This window comes from Triticum urartu, chromosome 1A (genome assembly GCF_056163025.1).
Source record: "Triticum urartu cultivar PI428250 chromosome 1A, HENAU_Tu73, whole genome shotgun sequence".
NCBI lineage: Eukaryota > Viridiplantae > Streptophyta > Magnoliopsida > Poales > Poaceae > Triticum > Triticum urartu.
In genome coordinates this window covers 422,672,356-422,681,601 of record NC_141873.1, presented here as the reverse complement: position 1 = coordinate 422,681,601, position 9,246 = coordinate 422,672,356, and positions in this window count along the sequence as shown.

Sequence of the window (9,246 nt, the reverse complement as noted above, 5' to 3'; positions counted from 1 at the left end):
GGGATACCCATGGTGACAATGGGGTATTCTATTGATCCACTTGATGTATGTTTTGGTGATCAACTTGCGGGTTCTGCCCATGAATCTATGCATAGGGGTTGGCACACATTTTCGTCCTGACTCTCCGGTAGAAACTTTGGGGCACTCTTTGAAGTACTTTGTGTTGGTTTGTATAGATGAATTTGAGATTATGTGATGCATATCATATAATCAGACCCACAGATACTAGAGGTGACATTGGAGTATCTAGGTGACATTAGGGTTTTGGTTGATTTGTGTCTTAAGGTGTTATTCTAGTACGAACTCTAGGATAGAATGAACGGAAAGAATAACTTCATCTTATTTTACTACGGACTGTTGAATAGATCGATCAGAAAGGATAACTTTGAGGTGGTTTCGTACCCTACCATAATCTCTTCGTTTGTTCTCCGCTATTAGTGACTTTGGAGTGACTCTTTGTTGCATGTTGAGGGATAGTTATATGATCCGATTATGTTATTATTGTTGAGGGAACTTGCACTAGTGAAAGTATGAACCCTAGGCCTTGTTTCAATGCATTGCAATACTGTTTGCTCTCACTTTTATCATTAGTTACCTTGCTGTTTTTATATTTTCATATTACAAAAACCTATATCTACCATCCATATTGCACTTTTATCACCATCTCTTTGCTGAAATAGTGCACCTATATAATTTACCATTGTACTGGGTGTGTTGGGGACACAAGAGACTCTTTGTTATTTGGTTGCAGGGTTGCTTGAGAGACACCATCTTCATCCTATGCCTCCCACGGATTGATAAACCTTAGGTCATCCACTTGAGGGAAATTTGCTACTGTCCTACAAACCTCTACACTTGGAGGCCCAACAACGTCTATAAGAAGAAGGTTGTGTAGTAGACATCAAGCAGGAGCAGATATTATGGAGTCTTCCACCGATCAATTTTTCTAGTCGACCACCATAACAGTAGTAGTATTCCCCCATGTATTTAGTATAGTCCAAGAACTTTTGTAATGATAGTTAGACCGACTGTATGCCCTTGTTTGAATTGATTGAAGTGATATGATTGTGTTTGTCTCATGTGCATATGGGTAGTGTTTTTCCCCCTAGATCCCATTCTACTCTGTTTTCTCATCTTTTCTAAACCCATCAGATGCCTCCGAGATGCGACAATGGATTTGCTTTCCCACCAAAGCTCACCCAGTTGATCCAGTAGCAGAATGCTTTGATGCAGACACTAGTCCAGAATCAGAATCAGGGGAACAACAACAATAACAACAACCCACCACCACCACCTGTTGATCACTTAGCCCGATTTCTAAGGCTGAATCCGCTGGTGTTCTCAAGTAGCACCGAGCTGATAGTTGCAGATGATTGGCTCCGCAAGATTGGAAGGGAGTTGACCACTGCAGGATGCACAGATGCAGAAAGAGTGCGTTTTTCCTCACATCAGCTTGATGGACCCGCAACTGCATGGTGGGAGAATTACACCGTCACCTATCCCATCGCCACTATTACGTGGGACTAGTTTCAGCAGGCCTTTCGCACAACCCATGTATCAGCAGGAGCTATGGCCATGAAGAAGCGTGAGTTTTGCAACTTACGGCAAGGAGGACTCACCGTTGGCCAGTATGTGGTTGACTTTAGCAAGCTAGCACGTTATGCCCTAGATGACGTTGCTACGGATGCAGCTAAACAAGAGAAGTTTCTGAAAGGACTGAATGACGAGTTGAGCATGCAGTTGATGGTAGCAACTTTTAATAACTACCAACAGTTCGTAGATAGAGCTCTCATGATTGAAGGGAAGCAGCAGCAGATTGACAATCGTAAGAGGAAGTATGGACATGGGAAGTATAATTCTGGAGCTTAGAAGAGACCCCGTTTTACAACAAACTCGGGAGGACCCCTTCAACATAACCATGGAGGTCACAACCACAATGGAGGGATTGCGCACAACCATAGTGGCCCCAGGAATGCAAATGGTAATGGAGGAAGCAACGGCCAGAACCGTACCAACCCCGCAACGCCCGCCAAGAAGGATCTAAGTCACATTACTTGTTTCAAGTGCGGGAACAATGGACATTATGCCACAGAATGTTCTAAAGCAAACAATGGAAATGGCAATGAAAGCTCTGGGAAGAATCCCAACCCTTTCAACAGGGGACAAGTGAACCACGTTAGCGTGGAGGAGATTGAAGCACAAGCCGATGCAGTAATAGGTAAGTTTATGATTAAGTCATTTACTGCAATCATTATTTTTGATACTGGTGCATCGCATTAATGCATATCAAGGGGATTTGTGGATAAGTTTAAACTGCCAATCCAAACCCTTAGGACACCCATGTTAGTAACCTCGCCAGGAGCAGAGTATATGGCTAGCCTTTGGTGTGATCGGTTACCATTAAGGATTGGTAACTATCTATTTCCCTCAGACCTAATAGTATTGGAGTCACAAGGACTGGATGTAATATTAGGCCTGGATTGGTTATCGAAGTATGAAGGGAACATTTACTGGGCCAGTAAGTCGATTTTGCTTACCACCCCAGAAGGAAGATGGATCAAGTATCTATCCTGGCATGTGCCGAATAGGACTCAAGTAAATTCCTTATCAGGAGTTGTATAGGAGGAAGTACCAGTGGTGAATGATTTCCCGGATGTATTTCCAGAAGAGTTGCCAGGCATGCCACCGGATAGGGACATTGAGTTTTTGATCGAACTTTTGCCGGGCACAGGGCCAATATCTAAGAGACCGTACAGGATGCCCACAAACGATTTAGAGGAAATTAAGAAGCAGATTAAGGAGTTACTGGCTAAAGGATATATTCGCCCAAGCTCTTCACCTTGGGGATCACCAGTGCTTCTAGTTGTAGAAGAAGGATGGATCACTGAGGATGGTTGTTGACTATCGTGGATTGAATGAGGTGACGATCAATAACAAGTACCCACTATCGATGATCAATGATTTGTTTGACCAGCTGCAAGGAGCTAAGGTGTTTTCCAAGATCGATCTGCGATTAGGGTACCACTAGCTGAAGATTCGAGAGCAGGATATACCAAAGACAGCTTTTACCACAAGGTACGGGCTTTATGAGTATACCGTTATGTCATTTGGTTTGACTAACGCACCTGCCTATTTCATGAACATGATGAACAAGGTGTTTATGGAGTTTCTGGATAAGTTCGTCGGGGTGTTCGTTGATTATATTCTGGTCTACTCAAAGAATGAAGAGGAACATAAGGAGCATTTGCGTTTGATACTTGGGAAGCTCAGAGAACACCAGTTATATGCCAAGTTCAGCAAGTGTGAGTTTTGGTTGAAGGAAGTTGGATTCCTCGGACATGTTATATCCGGAGAAGGAATAGCAGTAGACCCTACCAAGGTTGTCACTGTGACAAATTGGGAAGCACCCACGTCAGTTGGAGAGATCCGGAGTTTTCTTGGACTCACAAGATACTACCGGAGGTTCATTGAGAATTTCTCAAAGATTGCAAAGCCCATGATGGAGTTGTTGAAGAAGGACACCAAGTTCTAATGGACTAAGGAATGTGAGGCCAGTTTTCAGGAGTTGAAGAAAGGCTTGGTTACAGCTCCAGTGTTGATTCTTCCAGATCAACGCAAGGATTACCAGGTGTATTACGACGCTTCTTGTCGAGGACTTGGAGTAGTGCTTATGCAGGAGGGAAGAGTTGTATCATATGCCTCACGACAGCTTAAACCCCATGAGTTGAATTATGCTACCCATGATTTGGAGTTAGCAGCCGTTGTGCATGCGTTGAAGACATGGAGACATTTTCTCATCGGAAACCATTGTGAGGTGTACACGGATCACAAGAGTTCGAAGTATATCTTCACACAGAAGGAGTTGAATCTCAGACAGAGGAGATGGTTGGAGCTCATTAAGGATTATGATATGAAGTTGCATTATTATCCAGGAAAGGCTAACGTAGTAGCTGATGCATTGAGCCGCAAGAGCCATGTCAATACACTCATGACTGGGGAGTTACCCAAGGAGTTAGCGGAGGATCTTCGTGAGCTATGTTTGGAGATAGTCCCGAGAGGTTATGTAGCAGCGTTGGAGATTCAGTCTACCTTGATGGATAAGATCAGGGAAGCCCAGAAGACGGACCAGTAGATTGTTGATATAAAGGAAAGAATGAGCAAAGGAAAAGCTAAGGGATTTCGTGAGGATGAGCACGATACCCTATGGTTTGAGGATCACATTTATGTGCCTAATGATCTGGAGATCAGGAAGTTGATTCTGCAAGAGGCCCATGATTCGCTGTATTTGATTCACCTAGGAAATATCAAGATGTATCTGGATTTTTAGGATAATTTCTGGTGGACTGGAATGAAGAAGGATATTGCGGAGTATGTAGCAGTTTGTGATGTATGTCAGAGAGTGAAGGCAGAACATCAGAAGCCAGCGGGATTGCTACAACCATTGCCGATACCGGAATGGAAGTGGGATAAACTAGGCATGGACTTTATCACGGGATTACCCAGGACTCATGCAGGCTATGACTCGATATGGGTTGTAGTCGATCGTTTGACGAAGGTAGCTCATTTCATCCCAGTGAAGACCACCTACACCAGTGCTAAGTTGGCAAAGATATACATGACCAGGATCGTATGTCTGCATGGAGTTCTGAGGACCATCGTATCAATTAGAGGAACCCAGTTTACCTCAAAGTTTTGGAATTAGTTGCATGAAACTTTGGGAACCAGGCTAGAGTTCAGTACAGCCTTTCACCCGCAGACAGATGGACAGACTAAGAGAGTCAATCAGATTTCGGAGGACATGTTGAGAACTTGTGCGCTAGATTATGGATCTAGTTGGGACGATAATTTTCCTTACGCAGAGTTCTCTTACAACAATAGCTATCAAGCCAGTTTGAAGATGGCCCCTTTGGAAGCATTGTACGGAAGGAGGTGCAAGACACCATTGTTGTGGGACGAAGTTGGAGACCGTCAGCTATTTGGACCAGATTTGATTAAAGAGTCTAAAGAGAAGGTTAAGCTGATTCACGATAGGCTCAAGGTAGCCCAGTCCAGGCAGAAGAGTTATGCGAATTCTAAACGCAAGGGGACAGTTTATGAAGTTGGAGACAGAGTGTATCTTCGTGTATCACCACTCCAAGGAGTGAAGCGCTTTGGAGTTAAGGGAAAGTTAGCACCACGTTTTGTGGGACCATACCGTGTTTTGGAACGTATGGGAGAAGTTGCTTACAAGTTGGAATTGCCCGAAGGATTGTCAGGAGTTCATGATGTGTTTCTCAGTTGAAGAAGTGCCACGCAGAGATGGCTGATATTCCTCTGAAAGATACAGTGCCACTGGAAGAGATTCAGTTGGATAGCGACTTGACCTACGAGGAGAAACCAATCTAGATTCTTGATTTTGCTTGCTACTCATGGAGATGGGGAACCTCCTAAAACCCTCAATGCTCATTATGTGAAAGATATTATGCACTACTTGAATAATCCTGAGAAAACCCCATCCAATTATATAATGGGAGACATGTTGGATCAACATGAATACTTTAGGGATTATCGCTTGACTCAAAAAGGGAAACTATTATGGGATCAAATTTATATGTTGCATTGGTATGCTCGGCAACTATGCTTGAGATATGATTATACTTATTGCTCTAGGATGAAGGCTCCACACCTTCCCTTATCATGCATATTTAATGATAATGAAACCTTAGCTTCTTATGCTAATGGTATATATGATTGCTATGATGTGGAACGAATAGAAGAATTTGTTGATTTTAAGGGTGCTTGTGAAATTGAATCTTTGTTTAAAGAGTTTGAAGATTTTGATGAGTCAGTTTATAGACCTGAAAATTTAGCTATCCTTAAATATTTCTATGAGAATTATAAATACAATTATGATATTGATGAATTTATTGAGAAAGTCTCCACTGTCCGAGAAGAGACTAATATTTTGCAGGAGTCTATGGAAGAAGAAATTGATGAAACTGTGAGCTCATTGGATGAAAAAGATTATGAGGAGAGCGAAGAACAAAAGGAGGAAGATCGGATTAGCTACCCGTGCCTACCTTCTAATGAGAGTAATTCTCCAAATCATACATTATTTAATGTCCCTTCGTTCTTACCAAAGGATGAATGCCATGATAATTGCTATGATCTCGTTGATTCATTTGAAATATCCCTTTTTGATGAACTTGATGCTTGCTATTCTTGTGGCCAAGATGCCAATATGATTATGCTTATGGAGATGAACTTGCTATTGTTCCTTATGTTAAACATGAGATTTTTGCTATTGCACCCACACATGATAGTCCTATTAACTTTTTGAATTCTCCAAACTACACTATATCGGAGAAGTTTGCACTCATTAAGGATTATATTGATGGGTGGCCTTTTATCGTTGCACATGATAATTTTGATGAATATAATATGCATGTGCTTGCTGCTCCTACTTGCAATTATGAGAGAGGAACTACATCTCCGCCTCTCTATGTTTCCAACATGATAAAATTGCAAGAAACTTATGCTATGCATTGGCCTTTACTTGATGTGCATGAATTATTCTTGTATGCCATGCCGTTGCATAGGAAGAGAGTTAGACTTCGTCATTTCTTGATATATGTTTCTTTGTGCTCACTACTTAATGCCAAATCATTCCTAATTCAAATTGGCTTTGATATACCTTGGGATCCGGGTGGATTCATTACTTGAGCACCTTATGCCTAGCTTAATGGCTTTAAAGAAAGTGCTACCAGAGAGACAACCCAAAAGTTTTAGAGATTCATTTATTTCTTTTGAGTGCTTTTATAGAGTTTAAAAACAAAAAAATTAAAGAGGGGAACCCAAAACTTTTCAAAAAGGAAAGTGAAAGTGAGAGAGACAAGCATTGTTGAAGTGAGGGAGCTCCTTGAACTTTGTTCATGCTCACAGAAACTTTTTGAATCTTGATTACATAAAATTTTCAACAAAAATAATTATCCCCTTGTAAAATTCCATTGTATTAGAAAAATAATGTGCCAAGATTTGCCTTTAGGATGTTTACATTGCTTGTTGGTTTGTGCGGTGCAAATCAGAAACTTTGGCTGTAGTGCGTGATTTTACATTTTTTACTAGAATGTCAAACGGTTCTGAAACTTTTTGCACTATCTTTCTATACAAATTTTTTATTTTTCCTAAGTTGTTTAGAATTTTTGGAGTACCAGAAGTATGGTGAACGTTCAGATTACTACAGATTGTCCTGTTTAAGACATATTCTGTTTTTGATGCATTGTTTTGCTTGTTTTGATGAAACTATTGATTCTATTAGTGGATTAAGCCATGAAAAATTTATATTACAGTAGCTACAATGCAAAAACAAAATATGAATTGGTTTTCAATAGTACTTAGAGTAGTGATTTGCTTTATTATACTAACAGATCTTACCGAACTTTCTGTTGAGTTTTGTGTGGATGAAGTAACTCGCATACCACAACTGAAAACAAAACAAAGGATTGGATTGCAGAATAAGACAGAACAAACATATGCTAGAGATTTCGTCCGAAGTTTTTGTGGTGGGGCCTACACGAGCTCGATCGTACAACACCATCATGTACAAGGCAGTGCACATGACATACGAAGCGTCCCTGAGTCAGCATAGCCAAGGACTCTTTAAGACACAACGAGACCACTCTAAAACCAACCGTGGATAGGCGGACCACTAGACGTCGAACTCCAATCTCATATCATACATCTGTCGGAAAGATATTCTAAGAGCTACTTGAATTCCCACTTATAAACTCCTGAAATTTTCCGGTTATGCGATCAAGTGTTGGGGATACAGGGGAAGCATAATATCTCACCCAAAACTACACAAATCCTACATCCAGCTGTATCCATCCTTCAACACATAACCAAGAACCCTTCGGAAATCATTTACCTCAACCTTCGAAAAGCATCCGTTATACGAGTTATGGCAATACTCCCGAACTCCCACCCCAGTACTGGGTGGCATCGAGGTTATCTCACCAACAACTGCATAAAAGAGATTTTCGATGTCGGCAAAACTCAGGTATTCCAGAACTGTAACGATAAGATTGTGACGACAACACCTCGGAGCTCAACTCCCAGGGACACTGCCACAACCCCTAAATGTCAGGAGGCACCAAGAACAATGTTCTCGTCACAAAACCATCGGAACGATTCCAAGATACCCGCGTGATCCTAATTTTTTTAGTGAAATTTGAGAAGAGAAGAGTCAAAACTCTATGTCAGGAGGCCTCACCAGAGCGACGAAGGGACTAAGGAGTAAAAAGAATCCTACTCTCTGATATATATAATCCTAAATGACTCAAAACATTTTTCTAGACTCTACAACGCCAGTGATTCGATCAAGCAGGGGGCTCCTAAAGGTGGGGAAGGCTCTGATTACCAACTTGTAACGCCCTCGATGTGGCGATATCTCCCATGTGTCGAAGCACGATTTAGAGGCATAACCGCATTGAAAGCAATGTCGCAAGTGAGTCAATCTTCACAACAACCCATGTAATGAATAAGGGAAAAAGAGATACATAGTTGGCTTACAATCACCACTTCACACAATACATGAATAAAACATTACATCAACCAGGTACAATCAAGGTCCGACTACGGAACCAAAATAAAAGAAGACTACCCCAAATGCTACAGATCCCCGATCGTCCCAACTGGGCTGCACTACTGATCAACTGGAAACGGAACAACATAACGAACACGAACTTCAACGAGCTCCTCCTTGAGCTTGGTTGCGTCACTTGCATGATATCATCGGCACCTGCAAACTAGTTTTGGAAGTAAACTGTGAGTCACGGGGACTCAGCAATCTCACACCCTCGCGATCAAGACTATTTAAGCTTATGGGTAGGGAAAAGTTATGAGGTGGAGCTGCATCAAGCGACTAGCATATTTGGTGGCTAACATACGCAAATGAGAGCGAGAAGAGAAGGCAAAGGCACGATCGATGAACTATGAGCAAGAAGTGATCCTAGAACAACCTACGTTCAAGCATAACACCAACACCGTGTTCACTTCCTGGACACCACCGGAAATAGACCATCACGGCTACACACGTGGTTGATGCATTTTAATTAAGATAAGTTTCAGGCTTTCTACAACCGGACATTAACAAATTCCCATCTGCCCATAATCGCGGGCACAACTTTCAAAAGTTCATAACCCTGCAGGGGTGTCCCAACTTAGCCCATCACAAGCTCTCACGGTCAACGAAGGATATTCCTTCTC